This window comes from Eptatretus burgeri, chromosome 16 (assembly GCF_056783735.1).
Source record: "Eptatretus burgeri isolate ZD-2024b chromosome 16, Ebu_testis_v1, whole genome shotgun sequence".
NCBI classification, from domain to species: domain Eukaryota; kingdom Metazoa; phylum Chordata; class Myxini; order Myxiniformes; family Myxinidae; genus Eptatretus; species Eptatretus burgeri.
Genome location: NC_140976.1, coordinates 67,109,506 through 67,135,285, shown reverse-complemented (window position 1 = coordinate 67,135,285; position 25,780 = coordinate 67,109,506). Strand labels below are relative to the sequence as shown.

The 25,780-nt window shown below is 45.2% G+C and overlaps 2 protein-coding genes across 8 annotated transcripts in view; one reads left to right on the top strand and one right to left on the bottom strand.

Moving 5' to 3' along the window:
- Window positions 1-25,780, bottom strand: part of RSPH14 (radial spoke head 14 homolog) — a 276,628-nt gene that overhangs the window by 65,167 nt on the left and 185,681 nt on the right. The gene's annotated exons all lie outside the window — the stretch shown is intronic.
- The window catches only part of GNAZ (G protein subunit alpha z), a 116,808-nt gene continuing 107,030 nt past the window's right edge, over window positions 16,003-25,780 (top strand). Inside the window, exons 1-3 of one of the 4 annotated variants that reach the window (XM_085860545.1) lie at window positions 16,003-16,114; window positions 22,581-22,701; window positions 23,798-23,927. The gene's annotated coding sequence lies outside the window, so the exon portion shown is untranslated. Of the gene's footprint in view, window positions 16,115-22,580; window positions 22,702-23,416; window positions 23,641-23,797; window positions 23,928-25,780 lie in introns of those variants that run through there. The other 3 variants (XM_085860544.1, XR_015052585.1, XR_015052584.1) reach the window with 3 other exon arrangements.

Below are 25,780 nucleotides of genomic sequence, written 5' to 3'. Positions count from 1 at the left end.
GCCATTCCATTTCACCAAGTTGTCACTCTATGAGTGATTTTTTTTTCCATTATTATATGTTGGTCTGTAGCATTTGTCTGTCTGTCTGTCTGTCTGATCCTGAAAACAACTTTCTCCAAGGAACAAAATCAAAGTTATAAACCAACTCAAAATACCAGTATTCCAGTACAGCTGTGGAATAATAATGTTCATGTCTGTTTTTTTTTTTATATGTTGGTTCGAATGGAAGATATCACACAAGAAAACTGAAACAACAACAGATACAGCCACAACAATTGCAAAAAAAAGACAAAAGAAAAATATTAAACAAAATATAAACAGATATACACTGACAACTGGGAAAACGATAAAAGAGAAGGAAGGTTTAATTAAAAAAAAAGAGTTCAACAGATTGGGTAAAGACAAATAAGGTTATTTGGGATGGCGAAGAAGAGGTATTGTATGGAGAGTAATCAATGTGCTCTTCGGAGTGCCGTTCCGTTTTGCTAAGTGTCACTCTATGGGTGATTTTTCATTCATCTGTTGGTCTGTTTGTGAACAAAATATCTCAAAAAGTTATGGACGAATCAGGCCAAAATTTTGTGGATAGCTTGGGTATGTCACAAGGATGAAATGATTCGATTTTGGTGAAGATTAATATCAAATTATATCAGGCCATAAGAGATTAATTTCAGGCCACAAGAGAAGAATGCTCCACTTATGCAGTTTTACTGAAGACTGGCGCCACACACACACACACACACACACACACACACACACACACACACACACACACACACACACACACACACACACACACACACACACCCAAAAAGAAACGGACCCATCAGGTCTTTATTGGAGGCCTCCAGCTCGAGGAAAGGCAAGCTGGAGGTCAGAGCCTATTCTCGGACCTCTCCGCCTTGTGCGGTCTTCGACGATCCGGTGTGGCAGGACTCGAACCCGCCACACAATGCCGCTCCAAGCCCAGGCAGGCGATCCTTGTGGGACAGGCTCGCAGGCACACAGGCCACAAGAGAAGACGCTCGGTTGGCGGGACCCCAGGAAGGCGACGACTGGCTTCAGAAGACCACCAGACGTCTGAAGACCGAAGACCAGAAAACAACTCTCAACAACAACTCTGCAACTCCTCTCGTTTGGCCCATGAGCGCTTCTCTTATCCCCCACTCGCACTCCCTCATTGGGCAGAGAGACGCTCTATGCCCATATTTGGAGCCAAGCCAGAACGAAACGTTTGTGCCCATATTTGGAGCCAAGCCAGAACAGAACGCTTGTGCCCATATTTGGGGCAAAGCCAGCGCACCAACATCCACAGAAACCCCACCTAGCATACTGGACTCCACCCACATACGTGCTGGTGGTGGTCTATGGCAGCTTAGCTGCTGGCGTAGCTATCATTTCTTGAAGCGCGACTGTGTTGTTGATGCAGTGCCCCTCTACCAGTACACACACTGGAACTGGTACTCATTTCGCTGACCTCAGAAGGATGACAGCCTGAGTCAACCCCCTGGTGTATTAATTCAGCGACAGACGGGGCTTGAACTCAGGACCTTAGGATCCCAAGCCACCACTAACTAAGCTAACCACTGAGCCAACACCAGGATTACGTACATGCTGACACGCATTAGTGCAATGGTGCCGGTGGATGATGGTGCAAGGAAGCGAAGGCAGGTGTCGTTGTCGTTGGTAATTTAAATCCTATCAAAATAACTCACAGCACACTTACAATCTATCACCCATTAAACATAGGACGGGACCCTAACTAGAAACACATACTTACCGATATAACTCATCTATAGGACCTGGCTGTTGTGTGCAGTAAGCTTCCAAATCCGCAACAATATAACAGGATATCTCAAAAAGTTGTGGACGGATTTAGATGAACCTTGATGCGGCGGTTGGGTATTTAGCAACAAGGAAGAAATGATTCGATTTTGGTGAATATCCGGATCCGGATCCGGATCCGAGAATTTTTTAAAAGTAATTCTTGACCATTGAGTGATTGGACTAAATGATATATTACACGATATTTCGAAATATTATGCAGTGATTCGGTCAAAACAAGGTGGAGTTGGTTAGGTGACAGAACAAGCTGATTAAATTTTATTTCAGGTCCGAATCCAGATCCGGCCTATCAGTGGGATACAAAACGTAAACTAATTAGCCTGGCAGAGGTATGCTCACCACCGAGTTCCCTTCTCGTCCTGTTATATTTTCGTCAACGTCCTCCGACGCCGCATGTCTCTTTCCGCTTCTTTTCACCCAAATATGGTCCTTTCAGCCTCCTCGACATTCTTCTACTCATCCTCATTGTTTCCCCAAAAACAAATAAATCAAACAAACAAAATTGTTTTTTAAATTTAATTCACTCCACAAGAAAATCACGATTCAATCTCAGAGCTGCCAACTCTATCGCTTTTGGCAGTAGTTTTCTGCTTTTTGTATACTTGGGCAGCCTCCCAATTCCCTTGCCCAACAATAGCGAAAATTCCACTTTCACAAAATAATGTCTCATAAAAGTTTTTGATTGATTTTCATTTTGTGACAAGATTTCTGTCATGCTCTGGGTGCAAATTCATCAGGAAAACATGATTATTCTGCTTTAATTTTGCATAAAAGAGTGTCTTAGAATGTACAAATTTAAGGGTAAAATTACAAAATATCACCACCTGGGGAGGAGGGACAACCCCCCCCCCCCCAGACCCTCCTCCCCGAGGACATTTCACTCCCTTGCATCACGGATTCTTTCCATCCCGTGGCTTTTTTTTCTCTCAATGTTGGCAACTTTGCAATCTGCCTAAACTTCCTTCTGCCTGCACTTCCTGCACTTCATTCTTTATATCTTCTTTTTCTCAATACCTCCAAACTGAATCTTCATTGAATGAAATACTTCTTCCATTAAAAGTTTGGCAATACATTTTAAAATGCTCCACTTTCCTGATTACTTCATCAGGAACTCTCTACAAATTATTATTATTATTATTATGATTACTATTCTTCTCACAAGGATGCTTATTGTTCAAACCGGGCTCACTCCTTAATGCTTGGTCCATTAACCCTCCTCCCATAGCTACAACACCACTTTCCTCCATACCTTCAACAATCCTTCCACCCCTCCCATGATGTCTGTCTCCCTATATCCAGATTTGGAATCTTGAGAAATCCAATTTGCAGAGGTTGTCTGCTCACAAAAATTTCTTCTGTTTCACGTTGTTTTACAGTGTCAAACCAACCCCTCCATGTCAGCACCCTCCCCCACATCTACTACATGCCCACGTCCATCCAACAACACCTTGTCTATGTATTCCCCTCTTTAGCATCTCTCCGCTTCATGTCCCCTCTCTCTGCATCCCCTCCACCCCATCCCCGGAAAGCTTCCTACTAACCCCATCTCCTCAAAGCTTCACGCTAACTTCGCACTCTCTCTGCTTCCCCCTCCCCCACCCCACCCTCACCCTACCAGTTTCCCCCCTTTTCCCCACCCTCCCAGCTTCCCCCCTGTCCCCATAACCTCTAAGCTTCCCTCCTGCCCAACACCCCTCCCCCCTCTCCCCAAGCCTCTCACTCTTCCAGATTCCTCATGCCCCATCCCCGCTCCTTGCTCCTTTCCACATTCTTGCACCCTGCCAGCAGTTCCTCCTCCCCTGTCCCTAACTGTGTGGACCTCAAACATCAAAAGGCTCTGCTACAACCTGACAGATCTCTTCATCAAGGCCACTACAGATAAACCAGACACCATCTGTTTCACAGATTGCTTTCTCCCACAGGAAGTCCCTGACTCCTTCATGTCTCTCCCTGGCTATTCTCTCCAAATATTTGATATGCCTCAACCCCGTCCTACCGGTGGAGTTGCAACTTACATCAACAACTCAATTTCTCACTCCGTGTACACTACTCCTACACCTTCCAAACCCCCAGCCCCAGGTATACCTTTGGCTGTGACTTCCCCTCTGCTCCCAAGTCAGCAAGTGACTTAAGCACTCAAGCAAGCACTCCAATTAAATGGTTGATAAGGAACAGCTGGCTTGGCAAGTGGTAGCAAGCTGATTGGTGATGGCACAGACCCGCAAAAAAACGAAATATCGCCGATTTCTTCACATTTTCAGATTTCACTCCAGATTTCGAGTTATTTAGTCCACATGATCCGATTCTCAAAACTCAAATTATATTTTGATGATATACTTTAATTAGTCCGTGAGAGGAGATCGTGGAAATTCGCATCATATACTAAATGCATAAAATCGCTCCAAGCTCCTCATTTGAAAACTACAGCACTTACAAACGCAATGGACACAAAGATTCGTAGGTACGTAGATTAGGCATTTGATGATATGAGAGAAGAAAGTGAAAAAATAACATTTTGAGTACTTTATCGAAAATAAACCGCTGCGTCTGTTCCAACTTAAGGAAATGTTGAGCAAGCCGAACAAAATGGTGAATTAATATCCCAGCTCGGCAACCCAGGATGCACCTTCAGTCCCCAACGAGAGCGAGGTTTCCGAGGATGAGCTTGATGAAGGATATAATTAAATAAGGCCGTTCCATCCACTGGGACCATACTCTGTGCAGAGCGTTGGTGCTGCCTAAGCAGTCTCCTTGGCTATTGGGTACAATTCTGGACAGGTCGCCACTCCGACACAGGATACCAGCATGCTGGCACTCATTTTGCCGACCTCGGAAGGATGACAGGCAGAGTCAACCCCACCTGGTATTAATTCAACAGCCGAGTGGGATTTGAACTCAGGATCCAAGGATCCTAAGCCCACCACCCTAACCATTAAGCCAACACCAGGCATGTTAATTATCTTCAAAAGGGGTGTTTTAATTAACTCAAACATCCAGTTTTCACTCTTGCACAACCTTGGTGTTTTCTTCGTATGTATGCAAAGTTTCAGACTGATAGGTTTTATGGTTTTGGAGTTGTGGAGAAGACACACTGACACACACACACACACACACACACACACACACACACACACACACACACACACACACACACACACACACACACACACACACACTATTTATTATTGATCTTGTTTACCTTGTGTTCCCAGCCCCAGCCCCATCCCCTCCCTTCCACAGACCTCCTCATGTCTCTGTTCCCCTCTGTTTTTTCATTCCCTCTCCTGCCCCTCTTGTCTCCTGCTCCCCTTGATGTACGATCTGTGTGTTAGCTCTTATACAAGCCTCGACAGTGTAAACAAAAATAACATGATAAATGAAACATACACACACCACACCTTTACTGGTGATTACAACAATACATGTTAACATGACAAATATAATGCAACAGTATAAACATAAGCCTAATCAGCAACTCTGAGGCAACTACTATAGACTTGAAACTTCAAAGCCATGAGCCAAACATTAATAAAATAATAATCATAAAATTGTTAAAGATATCAAAATCTTATTTAATCTCAATAAAGGGTGTGTGTGTGTGTGTGTGTGTGTGTGTGTGTGTGTGTGTGTGTATGTGTGTGTGTGTGTGTGTGTGTGTGTGTGTGTGTGTGTGTGTGTGTGTGTGTGTGTGTGTGTGTGTGTGTCCTCCACAACTCCAAAACCATAAAACTGAGCAGCCTGAAACTTCACATGCATACAAAGAAAACAACAAGGTTGTGCAAGAGTGAAAATTGGATGTTTGCGGTTAATTAAAACACCCCTTTTGAAGATAATTAACGGCCTTATTTAATTATATCCTTCATCAGGCGATCCTCGGCCACCTCGCTCTCTCGGTTATTTAGGCGTTTTCCAGGTAACCTCGCTGGGGTCTGAAGCCGCCATGTTTTTTGGCCTGCCCAACTATGTATTGACTTGGGACAGGCCACAACGATTTCTTCACGATAAAGTATTTTTTTTCAATTTCTTCTCTCATATTATCGAATGGCTGTTAATCATAGCTACGAATCGTCGGGTATATTGCAATGCTTATAAATGCCTGGAGATGCCAGCGTTTGTGGCTTTATTTAATTTGTGCATATGAATAACTGAGAGAATCTCTTAAACTAAGCAGAATTACAAAATGTAAGCTCCAGATTTGAAAGTAGCAGCAGTTCCAACTCCTTAAAAAAGTGTTGATTTATCCAATTCGGACATTGCACGGGCGTTTCTAGGTGCATAATTGTATCGAGACAATTGATAATTGCTTGCCAAGCCAGGCATTCCATTGGAGTGCTTGCTTGAGTGATTAAACCACTTACTGAGCTGTACAGCACAGTTAGTGTCCCGATCGGGATGTACAGTCGACAGTTACTACAAGGTAAAGGTACATGTACAGCACACACAAACGTAGTACACATGGGTAGATTTGGATCTATACGGACTCTCTGTGGGTATGTGGACATACCGTGCCTGTTTCGGGCGTCGTGTTGGCAAATTTTCATCCCGTATCTTATGAAGGTTCTATCAGGTTTTCCTTTGTCCTCGCACCTGTTTCTAAAGCATTCTGTTGTCGGATTTGCTTTACAAAGGTGAAATGTTTCTATTTGTGAGTTTCAAAGCAAAATATATGATAACGCCTGATTTCTGACCCTTCTCCGCATCAACGTGTTTTCGAAATTACCGAGCCAAATTCTTTTCCACCCTTCACACACAGCTGTTTATAAAGATTAATGTTTGTGAACATCTCCCTGAAACGTCTATATAAATGGAACATTGTTTTTCGGTGAAAGCTACTCAAGGTTTGTGGGTTGTATACAGTACGTACTGTAGTCGGTAATCACACTGTATGATTACTTTTGGTTCATTTTCTTTCCACAAATTTTCTGGACTTGGAATTTCAAAGTTTTTGCAGATGAGCCAGTGGATTACTTTACAAAGTCTGTTGTGTCGTTGTGTGTACAGCTGTTCTGACATGAGTTTGTTTTTTTGCGCGTTCGGTCATTAAGCGTCACATATCATTCTCTTTATTAACCCCACCTCCACCTGTCATTTTTTTCCTCCTCCCCCCCCCCACCATTCTTTCTCACTTTCCCTTCCTCGCTCCCCCTCCGAATAAAATCCAGCACTCTCCTCCCACACCTCTGTTGCTCTATCGTGTAGCTGTCTGCATCGTGAGGCTGTCTTTTAATCAGTGCAGGTGTGTGTGTGTGTGTGTGTGTGTGTGTGTGTGTGTGTGTGTGTGTGTGTGTGTTTGTGTGTGTGTGTCCCCTTCTCTCTCTTTCTTTCTCTCTCATGCACCCTCCCTCCCGCAGTGAATAGCAATGTTTGGTGAGGTGTCGCCCTTACCAACTCCCCTCCTTCATCCTCTCTGCCTTCCCTTTTCCCCCTTCCCCCTTCCTAGCTCCCTCTTCTTCATCCTCCTGCTCCCCTCCCTCTTTCTGTCCCCCCCAACCCCCCTTTGATGTCCCTGTCAGCGAAGCGACGGGTTGTATTTTCTCATATAAATTAAAGTTCTCTTACTTGTGACAAGTCTTTTATTTCTCTTTCTTGTTTGTGTTTCTTGGCATTATCAGAACCGCAAGGCTCTATAAACGCCACGCATCCAAACTCCTCAGCTACAGCAAAATCAGAAAATTAAATAAAACTAAGAAGAATTTCCAAAATCGGAGATGGTTACTGCCTGTGCGTGGGCTTTCTGCATATACATGGCAAGTTTCACGAAGATCCGATAAAAACTCTTGGTTGTGAAACAAAAAATGTCAAAAATAGCAATGACGTCATAGTGATGTATCATATGTGCGGTAATTCGTCTCTGCGTATGCCCTGTTCGATTCCTGCAAACAGAATTCAAAAAGCTTGCCAAGTTTTGGAGATAATTTTTTAGGCGATTTCCATTAGCGGAGATATTTTGACTTCAACTTTTTTTCTTGGAGGAATTTTCAAAATCGGAGATAGTTACTGTCTGCGCAGGGTATTTCTACATATATTTGCCAAGTTTCAGGAAGTTTTGATGAAACCTGTAGGCTGTGAAACAAACTAGTTTCTGAGATAATGGTATAGGTGATTTCCATTAGTGGCGATATTATGACGTTAACTTTTTTCTAGGAAGAATTTCCAAAATCGGAGATGGTTACTGCCTGCACGTGAGCTTTATGCATATACATGGCAAGTTTCACTTCGATCCGATGAAAACTCTGGGTTGTGAAACAAAAAATGTCAAAAATAGGAATGACGTCATAAAAATTTATGTCAGTGATGTATCATATGTGCGGTAATTCATCTCTGCTAATTCCCACATTCCCCATTAATCCCCATATTCCCCATTCCCATTCTAAATTCCCCATTCATCCGTTCGATTCCCACAAAGAGAATTCAAAAAGCTTGCCAAGTTTGAGATATTTTTTTTCGGCGAATGCCATTAGCGGATATATTTTGACGTCATAACTTTTTTTTCTTGGAGGATTTTTCAAAATCGGAGATGGTTACTGTCTGCACAGGGCATTTTTACATATATATATATATATATATATATATATATATATATATATATATATATATATATATATATATATATATATATGCCAAATTTCAGGAAGTTTCGATGAAAACTTTAAGTTGTGAAACAAATGAAACAAAAAAAAAAATGTCAAAAAATAGGAATGACTGATCATTAACTGACCAGTTCGATTAACTGACCAAGATGAACCCTTGTCATCTTCGCCAGACACGCAGATCATCCTTAATCACCTCCTCCCGGCACCCTGGATGATTAACTTGGCCAATTGAGCTGAGAATCGGCCGTAATACAGGCAAAACAAGATACAGAATACCGGAAAAAAAAAAACCGGCGCACCCTTGACACTCAAAACCGGCCTGTAATGGTGTCCGCCCAAACTCCCTCGGCCGACATGACTCGCATTAAAAAAAAAACAGGCCTTGCGACAAGTGATGCTTGTGGTCACTTTTCACTGGTGGGAATGCCTGATTGCATCTAAAATCACAACAGAACACCAGCTGTTTCACTGAATGCAGTGTAGATCACCAGCTTCTGGGGTATTCCAAGATGGCAGGCCTCTGGTGCCACTCGCCGCCTATTCATCACTATAGCGGAGTTCACTCCAACTATACATTCAGCTCAGTGATTTTCCCCCCTCTCCCTCACCTCTTTACATTTGTTCGTTGTCGGTTGGTTTGTTCCTTTTCTGTTTCATTCCCACTTTACCCTTCCTCTTCTCGCTTTGTTCATTCACATTGTTAAACAAGATCTCCTGTTATTAAATCCTTGCTGACTACCTTTTACTCGATTGAACTTATCCAAATGGTGTACCAAAAACTTTAAGGAAAATTGTTGATGAAATCATCTATCACCATCGAAATTGAGATGACCAGGGTGTGTTTTGGTGATGATCTCATCCCACACAACCATACATAAGGACAGTTGACAAGTTAGTCTGCTGGTTCACTTGGGATTTCACGTGGTTTTTTTTTGTTTGTGAAGCGGTTAAACTACATGAGAGTGCGATGAGGGACGTGGCGAAACCTGGGGTATGTTCCGTTAGAAAGTGGCTTGCTGTTGCTTGTCAAAGAGCTTACTCAATTCAAAACACTCAAACAAGAGCTCCAAAGGAACGGAGTGCTCCACACCACTTAACCATGGTCGTCTTCATGGAAGCAATGCTGCCGTGGTACACGAGCAAATGCTCTCCGGGCATCAAACTTATCCATAACTCTTTTTTTCTTGAGGCATCAAGAACCACATCCTCTTCAATTTAATTCTTCCCTCCAGCTCTTCAATTCAGCTGTTCCCCACCATCTCAGATCATCCCCAATCCAAAAACGTGATCTTTTCCACCCTCGTTAACTCTAACCCCAATACCTCCTCCTAAATTTCCAGTTTTCCCTCCTGAGAGTTTTCTTCTGTATCCATCTTGTCCACCCCATCCATCATCTCCTGGAACCATTCCTCTCTGCAGTATCATGTACGGCCAAATGAAGCTGCTGTTGGCTCGGCCGAGTGAGGCCTGCATTGATGTAATAAATGGTGCTTGATTATCTCCGCGTGTTCTCATCATTGTGCTAAAGACACCACAATTTGTTGATCCATGACTACATCGCATAGTAGGCCCCGGAGTATGCCGAAGACAAGTTTGAACTCTTTGCTCAGCAGCTCAGTTTCTATTTCACTCCCAATGATGTCGCCGATGCTGGGAAATAGAAAGCGATTATTCCGTTTGTGCTGCTGGCAGAGGTTTTCCATCTGCTGTCTGACTTGATTTCACCTGTGAAGGCGTTGGATGACGCTGTCACCGATGAATCCATAGTCAAGACGTTGATCAACCATATTAAACTGGGCAAGTCACCACAGTTACCGTGGTATGAGTTCAATAACCTGGTTTGGCTTCCCGATGAGAGGCCAGCTGATGTTGTTGCGAGACCCAAGCATCTGGGTGGGGGGTGATAGCCATTTTGGTGATGATGAACGGTCACAGAGATTGAAGGATCATTTTATCGCTGGGTTGTGGGATGAGAAGATGGTCGCATCAGTTCTTCGGATGAAGTTTGAAGAGATTATGTTTTCTGACGTGGTTGAAACTGCAGCTGTTGTGAAACAAACTAGAACGGATGTTTAGGCCATTGTTGGGGAGGACTTGTCTGTCAATGTCTTCACTGCTGGTAGGTCACATGCTCACAATTCCCCATCTTGGTCAGCATATCAGGAACCTCTTTCGTCCCAGCTGCATGCAAGCAGGGTATCGTAGGACCAGCTGAAACCACAGTCTTGTCAGGGGTGTGGTGGTTCACACTCTCATCAGAACTGTCCATTTTGGAATGCAGTGGGTCACTGGTGTGGTCGGACAGGCAATGTGCAGAGGGTCTGTCAGGACCAGGCACCATCATTGGTTAATGTTGTCAAGGCGAGCATTGAGGTTGATCAACTTGGCATATTTCAAATGATGACAGCTGCAAATCACCCCTTTGAGGAGTCTGTTCGTGTGAATGTCAGGCCACTCAACTTCACAGTGGATACCGGCGCATCAGTCAGTCTCGTGAGTAAGCAGACCTGGTGTCGTTTGGGTTTCCGGTGTTCGCCTCAGTACACACTCCAATTTGAACCTACACTGGGGAGTTGATCAAACAATTAGGTTTGATGGATGCAGTGATTCGTTTATCAGGAACAGCAAGAAGTGTTGCCTTTGCATGTGGTTGGTGGTTCTGAACCATCTCTCATGCACACACAATTCACAATTGCACACAATTCTCTGGATTGGGCAGACATTAACAGAGTTCATATGTCGTTTCCATCTCTTTCCTGGTTGGAGGGGATCTTGGAAAAACACCGAGTTCTATTCTGACCTGGGCTAGGGAATCTCGTCGGGGCTCAAGGTCACCTACACCTCAAATATGGTGTCAGTTCACGATTCTGTAAGCCTCAACCTATGCCATATGCTCTTTGTAATTGGGTCAAAGTGAAGCTCAACTAATTGGAAAAGACTGGTGTTATTGAACCGGTGGTGCACTCTGAGTGGGCAATGCCTGTGGTCAGAGTACTTAAGTAGAATTGAGGTATTTGCTAGTGTGGTGACTTTAAAGCAACTGTTAACCCCTACCTCTGTGTCGAGCAGTATCCACTGCCATCCATTGACGAGATATATTCAAAGTTGGCGGAGTCGGTATTTCATGACGTTGGACTTGTGCGATGCTTACTTCCATCTCGAGATCGCAGCAGATGATCGTCACCTCCTTTCCATCAGTACGTGTCAGGGTATGTACCAATATACCCATCTTTGTTTCACTATCGCTTCAGCTCCGGTAATGTGGCAGAAAGCTATGGATCAAATTTGTACCGAGTTACCAGCACAATGCTACTTGGATGGCATCGTCATTGCGGAGCCGCAGCCAAACAGCATCTTGATAACATTGATAAGGTGATGTCAAAGTATAGCTTCTTTGTGTCTTTGCCTGAACAAAGACAAATGTTTTTGTTTTTGTATACCTTGTCGAGGCTCGTGTGAGAGCTAACACACAATGCACAGCAAGGGGGACATGAGACAAGAGGGGTGGGAGTGGAAGGGACAAAACAGTGGGGAACAGAGACATTAGGAGATCTGTGGAAGGGAGAGGGATGGGGCGGGGAACATGGGGAAAACAAGACGTATATTACAGGGATTTTCAGGAAGGAGAGCAGGGAATTTGAAGGAGGTGGGCTTGGGTGGATTATCGGGGGTAGAAAAGATAGAGGGTTTGGATGGGGGATGATAAGAGGTGGTGGTGAACAGCTGTTTTGAAGGCCTGGAGGGAAGAATGGGATTGAACAGAGTGAGGGAGTTTATTCCAAAGGCGGGGTAAAAGAGGAATGAAAGAGTGAAGGTTTGCAGTGATTCGTGATTTTGGTTGTTTTACCAGAAGGGGGTTTCTGGCGGACCTTGAGTGCCCTGCAGAAATATGGTGTAGAGAGAGAGAGAGAGAGAGAGAGAGAGAGAGAGAGAGAGAGAGAGAGAGAGAGAGAGAGAGAGAGAGAGAGAGAGAGAGAGAGAGAGCGCAGAGGGGGGGGGGCGAGGCTGGAGAGGAGACGGTAGAAGACAGAAAGACCACCAACCAGCCTGCGGTGAGATGTTGAGAGGCCCAAAGACTCAGCCTCATTGCGGGAAATGCTAATGATCCGAAATGCCTTGGTTTCCACAGTGTCAAGCCGAGAAAGGTGGGAGCAGGAGCACCAGCCCAGAGGAGAGAGCAGTCCTCAATCAGATGCGGACGAAAGTTTTGTAAGTGGTCATAAGCTCAGGTGTGCCGAGGAAGGGCTTTGTATGACGGAGGATTCCCAGTCGGCGACTGGCTTTGGAGGAAACGTTTGAAATATGGCTTTCCCATGAAAGGTCATGGTAGAAAGAGAGACCCAGAAGCTTTAAAGAAAGGACTTCTTCCAGAGGATTGTTGAGAGAGTGGATAGGCAGGGTGGGGGGAGGTTCTAAAGGGTCCTTTTGGAGAGACATAGTGAGAGTGTGAGATTTGTCCGGATTGAAAGACATGTTCCACGTGTTGGACCATTTTGTGATTTTACCCAGATCTTCGGTGAGCGAAGAAGCTGCTGCTTGCCGGTTTGAGGGATGGTTGAGCTTCATTCTTCCCTCCAGACCGATGGTACGGCAGAGGGTAGAATCATCAGCAAAGAGATATAGAGGATTTTCCAGAGTCGGAGAGATCATTGATGAAAACCAGAAAAAGAATAGGGCCCAGAACGCTGCCTTGAGGAACTCCAGCCTGGACAGGAAGAGGGGATGAAAGAACTCCATTTAGGGCCACACATTGACTGTGACAGGAGAGGAAGTCTGTGAGCGATGAGGGGAGATGGCCTTGGATACCATAGGAAGAGTTTGGAGAGCAGGGCAGGGTGCCAGACTGTGTCAAAAGTACATGATATGTCCGGGGATACGGCTCGGATTTCCTGTCTGGCATTGAGGACCTCCATCCATTGTTGGGAGAGCAGAAGCAGCATATCCAGGGTAGAGTGAACTGGTCTGAAACCAAATTGATGATCGGAAATCAAGCCATTGGAGAGGAGGAAGGATTTAATGTCTGAAGCGATGATGGATTCCATAACCTTGCTGTTGATTGGGAGAAGGCTGATTGGTTTGTAGTAGCAGGGATCTGTTTTTGCAGTGCAGTGATGTTTGCTCATTTCCAAGCAGAGGGCAGATGACCTTGAGCAAATGAGAGGGTGAATAGAACAGAGAGTGTAAGCAAGAGCAAAAGAGCAGGCTTTGAGGACACGTGTGCTGATGCCGTCTCGACCGGTTGCAGAATCTGAGTCGAGGTTTGACAGCAAGCTCTCCACCCTGTCAGGAGAAAAGGACACCCTCTCCACCCTGTCAGTCCAGGGACAGTTGGGTGCGACTGGGTAAGGTGGGTAGAGAAAGTGATGGGTTTTGGACACAAGATTTAGCTGCAACCACAGAGTTTAGGCATTCAGCCTTTTCACGTGCGGTATCAGCAATGCGGCCATTTGAGGTAAGGGAGGGGATGGAGGGGGAACATACACCAGAAACAGATTTGATTAGATGCCACCAGGATTTTGAGGAGGGAGAGAGGTTTGAGAGTTCAGACTTGAGATGAGAAAGATGTTGTTTTCTGGCTCTCCTGAGGGTAGAAACACACTTTTTCTGAGCTTTATGGAAGGAACTGAGATTGCCCTCGGTTGGGTTTGCTTTCCATGAGGCAAAGGCAAGTTGTTTCAGGACAACTGCCTCGCCACAAGCTTCAGTGAACCAAGGACGGGAGGAAGGGTCAGACAATGGAAGACGAGAGTGGATAAATCTGTGCATGAGGGAGGGCAAGTTTCTTTGAAAGAATTCCCAGGATGTGTTGATGTTGGAGAAAGTAGTGATAGGAGACCAATCAAAAAGTTTGATGGCTGCTTGGAGACCCTGCCAGTCGGCTTGAGTGAAATGCCAGACTCGACGGCGGTGAGATGGTTCTCTGATAATAGCCAGAGAGATGTCCATTTTGACAAGGACGTGGTCAGAAGAACCGATTGGAGCAGAGGAACAGCAGCAGATATTTTCAGGGAAATTTGTCAAAATCAGATCCAGAAGAGATTGTTTGAGATCCGGGTTGGGAAGTTGACCGATTGAGTCAGTCAACTTCCTTGAGGTCAATTGAGGCTATTATCAGAGTCAGTCCCAATGAGTCGCAGAAGGCTTTTGCTGAAGTGCCATGACAGGTGAGAGAGGTACCCACACCTCGCCAACTGGCATGATGACAATTGAAGTCGCCACATATGAGGAAGAGAGAGTTTGGATGAGAAGATGGAAGTTGGTCCATGTTTTCGGATAGTGAGGTGTAGATGGAGTCATCACTGTTAGGTGGACGGTACATTACACATATAAACATGAGGTTGGAGTGGAGGGGAAGCCGTGGCAGGTATTCCTGGGGGTGTGGGAGAGTGAGGACAGTGCATGGAGAGTGAGGAATAGAGGCTTTGATGAAGAGAGCAACTCCTCCACCACGACGAGCCTCAGTTCTGTCAAACCAGAGGAGGGAGTAACCAGGGAGAGATACTTGGCAGTCAGACACGTCTTGGGGGAGGAAAGTTTCTGTTAGGCAGATTATGTCTGGTTTGTCAGTGGCAACCTGTATGGAAAGATCTGAAAGGTTTGTGTGAAGGCCTCGGATATTTGAGGTCCACACTGTTAATGAAGAGGTAGGGGAGGAGGCTTTGGGTGCAGGGGATGGGAGGGGAGGGGAGGACAAGAGAGGAGGGGGGGCAGGAAGGAGAGTTGTTGAAAGAGTGTGGGGGATTGCAGAATAGCTCAGGGAGGGGGTCGGATGAGTAGGAGAAAAGGCCCTGTGGTGCTGGGGGAGAGGGAGGGCAGAAGACAGTTGAGGATTTGAGGAGGTGGAGTGATGAGATGGAGGTGAGAGGGCAGTGGAAGGAGGCAGCTTTGTGGATTACAGGCGGGGGAAACTTTGAGAAGGAGGAGTGAGGGGGATGAATGGTGGGAGAAAGGTGAGGGGGGAGTTTTTGAGAGAGGTTAGAGGGAGGCTTGGAGGGAGAAGTGGGATGGTTGCTTTGAGAGGGAGGAGTGAGGGGTGAGTTGGCACTGAAATTGGAAAAAAAGAATGGTTGATGGAAAGTGAACATTTGTAGCAAACTGGGGTTTTTTAAGTTTTAGGTCAGAGATGTGATTTAACACATTTCTTGATGGATGCAATAAAGGCGAATTCAGAGAATGAAGAGAAGAAACGCTGTAACAGTTGGATTTTTTGTGCAAGGTATGAAGGAGGGTCGAATTGAGAGCAGTCTGTTTAAATAGTGGAACAGTGGTGCATTCTGATACAGTCAAGAGTACCACACGTGTGAAAGAGGAAGATTAAGCATTATAAGAGATCGCTTTTTATTATTATTATTATTATTATTATTATTATTGTTGTTTGAGAGAGTTTTCAACAGATTAGGTCATGGAAGTGTTGTAGAAAAAATCGTGAGGTGAATTTGGATCGGAAACCGCAAGGGGTGTAAAAGGATCACCTGGTTATGATTACCAGTAAGACACAAGATTATTATTTTTTGATGTACTTTTGAAGAACAGGTAAGATTAGGGAATGGAAGGTTGGAGATCGGAAGAAATCGTGAAGGTAATGGCGAGAGAGTCAACTCAGTCGAACAAAGATGGTGTGCCGGTAGGAGGAAGAAGAAGAGAAGCATTAAGAAGAAGAAGAAGAATCGAGACTCGTGAGTGTGCAAGGAGAAATGTAGTTTTTTGTTTGTTTGTTTGTTTGTTTTTGATTTAAGACAAGAAATTTAGTGATTAGGAGGGCTGGAGGACATTAGGAAAGTGGGGAAAATAGAAATTGAAGGCAATGGGGAGAAAAAACAAATAAACACGATCGTACACCGAGTGGAACAAAGGGTAGGCCTCAAGCACCCGATAAGACAAGGTCGACGAAATCTCACAAAAATAGCACGATTTTTGAAACAAAACCGAACTAGGAACACACAGTAACATGTAGGTGAGAAAATAAACAGTTAAAACGGGACAGATAATGACCGGAAAGTTAACTTTGAGATCGACAGCAGAGAGCCCTGATAGTGGGGCAGATAACAGCAATTTTTGAGAGGAATCGTGCAAATGATGATACAAGCATCAAATTTGGCACATTTGTTCTCCAGGGGATTCTAATCAAATCTGCCTGATTGGGCATTTGAAAATCCAAATTTTGAAAAATTAGAAAACAAAAAGACTTCAAAAAAGTCAAGATCACGAATCAATGTTGGATGCTGGCTGAGATTGGTGAATGTTTCAGAAACATCATCAAAAACGTTCCAAGTCTGCCACGCAGTTTTCTTCCTTTTACCGCGGAAGGCAGACACGACGTCACATCCCGTGAACGCATGGAAGTATGGGATCCCTTTCGCTTTTTCAGGCCCTATTGCAGAAACTACCTCATGGACTGGAATCCATCGCACCTTGGCTCCTTGGCCAAAGGCAATCCACATGTTCTCAAGACCTAGTTCCTGTAAGGATGACAGTACAGATATTGCTATGACTAGTACGTCCGTGTCATTAGCCTTAATGAAAATGGACTTACTACCATCCGTCGTTGCATCCCTGGCGTGTACAAATATTCGAGTGTCAGCTTCTTCATTACAACATGGAGACACACCATCCAGTGACTTCCTTGTGTTGCTAATGGCATCTTCTCCTTTTGTGACAACGACGACTGTGCTTGTCGTCTGTGCTTCACATATCTTTTCCGCAAGGAAGTGAAACAGCTCAGCCTTGTTGCTGTCATCTCGAAGAAATCTTCTCCAGTTACTTGGGGTCTTACTGGTTCCTGTCACTCTTCTTCTGATTCCTTGCCCCCCTTTTCGACCTTGCCTTGGACTTCAGACTTGACTTCTTGCACACATCAAACACTACGTCCACCCTCTCGTACCTGGCACCATAGGATTCCACCTTTGGGATGATGTCTTCTTTAGCATAGTCATCAAATATCTTTGAAGTGCGTGGAGGTAGGGCATTGATAAGTGCTGAGCCATCAATGATGACTGCATCTCCCCTTGGTTCTCTGTCTGGGATGTTCACTTGCACTTCAAGAATTTCAGCCAGCTGTGACTTCAAACTTTTTTGAAGTTTTTTTTTTTTTCAAATTTTTCAAAATTTGGATTTTCATATGGCCAATCGGGCAGATTTGATCAGAAAGCCCTGCAGAACAGAAATGCCAAATTTGATGCTTGTATCATAATTTGCACGATTTTTCTACTATCTACTACACTATGAAGGAGACCTGCCGATGCTCCAAAACCAAGCTGTTTATTCTTTTTAGGTCTCCAAAACCAAGGAGACCTGCCGATGTTTATTCTTTCAGAAGCGAGTGGAGTACCTCGGCTCTGTCATCACCCCGAAAGGCTGTCGAAAGTTCCTCTGAAAGTCGATGCCATAGCCGACATGCCCAGCCCAAGAGACAAAGTTCAGCTTTGTTCCTTCATTGAGCTAGCTCATCGTTACCACAGGTATGTCAGCAACCGAAGCACTGAGTTTGTTCTGCTGACTCACATGCTGTGCTGAGATGTTCGTTGGAGGTTGAGTTTGATGGAACAAGTAGCATTCAAACAAGTCAAATCTTGCCTTACTGCAGACACAGTTCTTGAGCATTACGAACCTTCATGTCCTCTCATTCTTGTGTGTGACAGCTCATCATATGGCATCAGTGCCGTCTTGTCTCAGGTAATGAATGAAGGTACCGAGTGCCCGGTGTGTTTTTCCTCACGTGCTCTGTTGGCTGCAGAGCAGAATTATGCTCAAATTGAGCGTGAAGTGCTGCTATGGGGCGTGTTGAAGTTTTGTCAGTATTTAATAGGTCGACATTTCCTCCTACAAACTGATAATTATCCTGATTATGTCCAGGCTGATTATAATCAGCCACTTCAGTTCTTGCTCAATCCTTGGAAAGAAATTCCAGTCATGACTGCTGCTCGGCTCCAGAGATGGTTTCTCTTCCTCAGTGCGTACGAGCAGAAAATCAAATTTTGTGCTTCCGAACGGCACGATAACTATGATGGTCTGTCTCGACTGCCATTTCCTATGGTCGGTGCCGAACCTACAGATGAGGTTGAGGTGTACATGTTCGAACAGATCAAGTCTGGTCCGGTAATCACTGTGGGCATGGTTGCTGCCATTCGTCGTGATTTCAAATTTTTTTTTTTTTTTTTTGTATACCTTGGTCGAGGCTCGTATGAGAGCTAACACACAACTCACAGCAAGGAGGCATGAGACAAGAGGGGCGGGAGTGGAAGGGACAAAACAGTGGGGAACAGACACATTAGGTGAACTGTGGAAGGGAGAGGGATGGGGATGGGACGGGGAACATGGCGAAGAGAAGATGGACATTTCAGGGACTTTCAGGAAGGAAAGCAGGAGAAATGAAGGAAGTGGGCTTGGGTGGATTATCGGGGGTAGAAAAGATCGAGGATTTGGATGGGGGAAGATAAGAGGTGGTGGTGAACAGCTGTTTTGAAAGCCTGGAGGGAAGAATGGGAAAGAATAGAGTGAGGAAGTTTATTCCAAAGGCGGGAAAAAGAGGAATGAAAGAGTGAAGATGAGCAGTGATTCGTGATTTTGGTAGTTTTACCAGAAGGGGGTTGTTGGCGGACCTTGAGCGCCCTGTGGAAATGTGGTGGGGACAAATCGCAGAGAGAGCAGGGGGGGCAAGGCTGGAGAGGAGTCGGTAGAAGACAGAAAGACCACCGACCAACCTGCGGTGATTGAGTGAGAGGCCCAAAGACTCAGCTTCATTGCGGGAGATGCCGATGATCTTAAATGCCCTGGTTTCGACAGCGTGAAGCCGAGAAAGGTGGGAGGCAGGAGCACCAGCCCAGAGGGGAGAGCAGTACTCCATCAGGCTACGGACAAAAGCTTTGTAAGTGGTCAGGAGCTCAAGAGGGCCGAGGAAGGACTTAGCACGACGGAGGATTCCCAGTCGGCGACTGGCTTTTGAAGCGAGGTTGGAAATGTGACTTTCCCAGGAAAGGTCATGGCAGATAGTGAGACCTAGAAGCTTGAAAGAAAAGACTTCTTCCAGAGGATTGTTGAGAAAGTGGATGGGGGGGGTTTGTAAACGGTCCTTTCGAAGAGACATAGTGAGAGTGTGGGATTTGTCTGGATTGAAAGACATGTTCCACGTGTTGGACCAGTTTGTGATTTTATCCAGATCTGCAGTGAGTGAAGAAGCTGCTGCTTGCCGGTCTGAGGGATGACAGATGGTACGGCAGAGGGTGGAGTCGTCGGCAAAGAGAAATAGAGGATTTTCCAGAGAGTCCGAGAGATCATTGATGAAAACCAGAAAAAGAACGGCCCAGAACGCTACCTTGAGGAACTCCAGCCTGCACAGGAAGAGGGGATGAAAGAACTCCATTTAGGGCCACACGTTGTCGTGTGTTGCGCATGCTGAATTGTCCTCAATGTCACATTATGGTCCAAATGTGTCGAGTGTGTCCAGGCTGTCTTTAGCTCAAGATTGTGTAATGTGGGGCATGAGGATGGTCATTCTTGCTTCATTGCTGTCTCAATAAGTTGAACGAGGGTCATTCCGGTGTGGTCAAAATTAAGAGGTTAGCCCGGAGTTTGTTGTGGTGGCCCAGGCTTGATGCGGGTATCGAGCAGACCAGACGGTAAAAGCATGTGCTACTTGTCAAACAGATGCTGATAATCCCTGACGTGTCTCGTTGTGGCTGCCCTCCGAAAGAACATGGCAACGTATTCATGTAGATTTTGTGGGGCCAATCATGGGCCACGTATTTCTGGTGGTGATGGTGCTTACTCAAAATGGCTGGGAGTAAGTATCATGCAGTCCATCTCAGCAGAGAAAACGGTTAAACGTCTTCGGAGTATTTTTTGCGAACAAAGGTGTTCCGGAGATTTTAGTTTCCGACAATGGACCACAGTTTGTATCTGAGGTGTTTGTGTTCATGCATGGTAATGGTATCAAACACCTGAGATCAACACCTTACCACTCAGCTCCAAATGGCCAGGTAGAATCATATGTCAAAACTTTGAAACATGCCTTATGGAGGGGCCAAGCGGTATGATCTGTGCAGAGTTGGGTCGATGTGTTTTTGCATGCCTATCGTAATTCAGTGCATTCTACTACACAGGAAGTACCTGCATTCCGTATGCATGGCTGACAGTTGCGGTCGCGGCTGGATTTGCCTCGAACTTGCACAACGGCAGTTGCTACGGTGACCAGTGTTCGTTCGTTCATGGTGGACCAGCCAGTGTTGGCGCGAGACTATTTTCACTGACAGAAATGGGTAACAGCAACCGTGGTCTGAGTTTTCGGACTGACTAACTACCTTGTTTGTACTTCGGCCTGTCTTACCCAAGCACGTCATGTGAATCAATTGTTGGCTCGTGGGTCCTGATCATACATAAGCTGCTGATTCCGTTCTGCCATCCGATGTGTCCTCATCTATTGAGGGGCCCGTAACATAAGACTACGTTCTGACCGCCTGTCTCTCCATCTGTGGCTCCAAATGTTCAGGGAGATGATAGTAGCATGGATGCTCCTCCGGTATCGGTTGCACCTGGATTGGAGTCTCGTGGGGAGCCGTCACCTGTTTCCAACGTCCCACAATCACCGGTCATGTCTGTGGCTGAAAGGCTGCCACGTGTTTCTTCCAGACATGTACGACCCACGTATTTGGGTGACTATGAGACTTGACGTGGGAGGTGCATAGCATCTGGATGGTTGATTGAGGTTGCTGTTGGCTCTGATGCTGTTGGCTCGGCCGAGTGAGGCCGCTGTTAGCTCTGATGCTGTTGGCTCGGCCGAGTGAGGCCGCTGTTAGCTCTGATGCTGTTGGTTCGGCCGAGTGAGGCCACTGTTGGCTCTGATGCTGTTGGCTCGGCTAAGTGAGGCCGCTGTTAGCTCTGATGCTGTTGGCTTGGCTGAGTGAGGCCGCTGTTAGCTCTGATGCTGTTGGCTTGGCGGAGTGAGGCCTGCTTTGATGAAATAAATGGCGCTTGATTCTCAACAAGTTTCCTCATCATTGTGCTGAACACACCATACTTCCCACACCCATTGTTTGTCCAACTCCCTCTGTCTTGGCCTTCAACTCTGCTGTTGGCGTTCCCCCCCCCCCCCTCTCTCTCTGCTGTTCCTTTTGTTCTGTTGCATCCTAATCTGCTCACTGTACTAGTAGGAGCTCTTCCACGAGCTCAACTCTGTATACAAAGAAAAAAGAAGAAAAGTACTGTAAAAATATGATGAGTATTCTTAACAGGGGTACGCCTCTGAACATTTCAATGGTTGTAGTTATCGGTTTGAATCCGACAACGGCGGCCATTTTTAGATCCTCGTGGAGGATGTCTTACTCACGTTGTTGTTCTTCATCTTCTTCTTGTGGACTTTTTTGTTTCACAGCCCACAGTTTTCATCGAAACTTCCTGAAACTTGGCATTTTTTGTAAAAATACCCTGCGCAGACAGTAACGATCTCCGATTTTGAAAATTCCTCCAAGAAAAAAAAGTTATGACGTCAAAATATCTCCGCTAATGGAAATCGCCTAAAAAATTATCTCCGAAACTAGGCAAGCTTTTTGAATTATGTTTGCGGGAATCGAACAGGGCATAAGCAGAGATGAATTACCACACATATGATACATCACTATGACGTCATATCAATTTTTATGACGTCATTCCTATTTTTGACATTTTTTGTTTCACAACCCAGAGTTTTCATCGGATCTTCGTGAAACTTGCCATGTATATGCAGAAAGCCCATGCGCAGGCAGCAACCATCTCCGATTTTGGAAATTCTTCCTAGAAAAAAAAGTTGACGTCATGATATCGCTGCTAATGGAAATCGCCTATACCATTATCTCCGAAACTAGGCAAGCTGTTTGAATTTTGTTTGCGGGAATCAAGCCGGGCATTAGCACAGATAATTTATCGCAAACCTGATACATCAGAATGACGTCATATTCGTTTTTATGACGTCATCATTAAGAGGACGAGGATCTTAGCTCATTTGAGCTTGTTTTTTTTTATAAAATTAGTTTGTAAATTTTTTTTTACCTCCACCTAATTAATGAAACTTTAACCGTATGTTTACAATGTTGTTATTCCTTGAAAATAATTTATTTAGCATTTTTGTTTTTAAAATCTACATCTAGTTTTACGTTATGCACCTCGACACAGGAACTGACTGGTCCGGTCATCGTTGTGCAAATGACGTCATGAGCCGATTACGTGGAACGTCACAGTGACGTCATCGCGATGACGTTGAAGAACGTGGGCGACGCCACTCAGGACGTACGAGGTGAGTATATCCAGCATCCACCGGGCATCCCGAGCCAAACTTCGAGCTATTGGCTCTGCAGATTTTCTCAACGTCAACGGCCTCGGATTTTTCAAGCCCTTCAATCCCACCCGGACGTATTATTCATTCCGAATGAATCAGAATATTTACTGTTTAATATATGAAGGAATTGTTGAATAAGTTTTTTTTTTTAAATTGGAGCAGCTCGTCGAGTGAAGTTGATGGAACTCATTCATGTTTGTTGTTGTTTTTTTTTTTCTTCAACAGCAAATGTTGACTTTTTTGGGGTAAATTTGGAACATCGCTTGAAATCGTTTACATGAACACAATTTCAATCTCTGGTGCGGTATACATGAATGAATGTTTGTTTGTTCATTTGAGACGGTGTCGAATGGTTTTTTCATTAAAATGAAAAACAATGGGGATCAGGGAATGGAAATGTCAGGAGGTGGGATGAGGGAACACGGTTGGGTTGGACGAAGCGAAGGTCAGTCAGAAATTGTGACATAATTGCGTACGTAATAAGTAGATTGGGTATTTTATTTATTTATTTTTTCGCCCCCCTCCGGGTTTTGCTGTGATTCTTATCACTCGAGGGTGCATACTGCATCATGAGGAATTTCGTGGAACTCGTTTAGGAGGTAATTTATTTATGTTGAGCGAAGTAAAGTAAAATAATTTGTAACCTGAAGCTGCGCCATGAAAACCGAGTGTGATTAACCCGTTCGCTCCATCCTGAGGTAAACCCTCGTCGCGGGGTCGGGAATCCGGTGCGAATTTCTGTGTCGCGGGAGAGGCGACGTGGGCGGAGCCTCTGGCTGGAACGGGCGGGTGGGGGCTGCGTTGTGAACGGTGGGCGGAGCTGCGTTGTGAACGGTGGGCGGAGCTTGAGGGTGGAGATCGAGAAGGAGACTGGTTCGAATCGGGTCTGGATGTGAGGTATGCATGGGGATCGAGCATTGGGAGCTTCCTTTAAACGACAAAGCTGAAGGCGGCTGTGAACATCTCCCCTCCTGCTTGCCTCCCCCACCCCCCACCCTTCCCTCCTCCAAACATCTGCCGTCCCATCCCCACCCGCACCCTGCCGCCGCAACAGCTCAAGGACAGATCGACTGATCCAGGATCAGCAGATGTTTTTCTGGATCGCAGGCATATGGACTGAATTGGTGGACCTGTGGACTGAGCACCGGCATCCAAGACCAGGGAGACAAGCCGAGTGTGTATAGGTGAGACCTGTGTCCTGACACGTCCATGTTCAAAGCCGGTCTGTCTGCAATCGAGCGATTCAAACAACTGGGTTCTAGGTACTTGGGTTTAGTTGCTGCATGCAGGGATGAGGTACTTGGTGCCGTGTTCACCGGACACTGGCAATCGCTGTGATGTGATTGATTGTTCCAAGTCAGACGGATTACCGAGGAGAGACTTAAGATTTCTGCTGGACTCTCGACATCTATCAAGCTGTGCAGTTTCATGTTCACTGTTCCAAATTTGATATTTGGTGTTGAAAACGGACACGTGCTCTTGATCTGATATGGGAGATCGACACTTGGTCGGTGGTCCATATAATTTGACAAAATGGACGCTTGTTCCATCTGAATTTGGAGATGGACAATGTGGCCCTTCATATTTGGCGAGATAGACGTGTTAAATCCTATCTGGTACAATGGACGCATGTTCGACGTTATGTGAGAAAATTGACTCGTTTTCCATCCGAGTTGTGAGATGAACATGCGGTTCGATCAGAATCGTTGAGACAGACGCCACGTGTCTATCTCAATCTGAGCTGGTACAATGAGCAAGTACTAAATCTGAATTTGGACAATGGACACGCTCGCTCCGATCGTGGACAATGGACATGCGTTGGATTCGATTTGGAAAAGGGACACGTGTTTGATTTCATTTGAGTTGCTCGATGCTTTCGGACCACTTGCTCTGGTTCTCCGTAAACCCACCGATTGCGACTACATTTGGCACGATAGTAGGCCGTCATTTGGATTTGGGATTTGGCCGTCATGATTGAGCGGTGAACGTGCACCGCACGGTCCATGGAGCAGACTGTGCAGAGTCTACGCTGCGCGGATACAGTAGCCAAGCAATTGGTATACATGGCGCGTATTTGAAGGCAAACACACTGCTCGCATGTCTATCATGACAGCACGGTTCCACCCACTTCATTCCGTCGATCCGCAGAGGCAAGGCTGTGTAATTACCGTGTAATCCCCAAACACAGTTGAGACTTCAAAGTGAAATCGTGCTGCGGGATTATCCCTCACGTACGTTCACTTTTGGTCCGGGTTTTAAACTCCGTTCGTACCGGTGCAACGCCCCCACACATGGCTGTACCATGGACGTGACCCGATGCTGTTTACCGTTAGATCCATTGTGTGAACATTGTTCTGAGCAATGAGCATATGAAGAACAAAATGAACCACAATAAGAACACCTAAGCCATGTTGAGGGGAAAAGTTAATTGACGTTCATAATTCATACTTTTAACCGGTAAGTCAATCTTTGCCAAGAAACATGATTTTCAAAGAGAAACATCATTCGTATAAAAGAAAAGTAATCTGGAAACACGATTGCCAAGAACCATTCACATTATATATCCAGTTGACCTCCACACGAGGTCACTTTGTCGTTCTACAGTATGATTGACTGGCAATTCATCAAGTTTCTGAAGTCTCTTCTCGTCGTCACAAGGACCACCTTTTTCCAGGATACATAGCAACACTACGTCTTGGAATGTGTGGATTCATTCCTGTTGTGGAAAACAGAAACACCTGTTCATTACTCAGAGATTGTTTCCAAGAATATGTCACATGCAGTGTCCTAAATGCGAGGGGACATAAAGAAATTCCAGAATTGAACCTTTTCTTCGGCTGATGTTACAAAGTAATTTTATCTTGAATCCTGACTTCCAAAGCAGGAAAATGATCAGGGCACATTTCCACATTCTCTAAGCCTGGTGTTGGCTTAACGGTTAAGGTGGCTGGCTTAAGATCTTAGGGTCTTGAATTTGAGAACATGTCAGTCGTTGAATTAACACCAGGTTGGGTTGACTCAGCCTGTAATCCTTCTG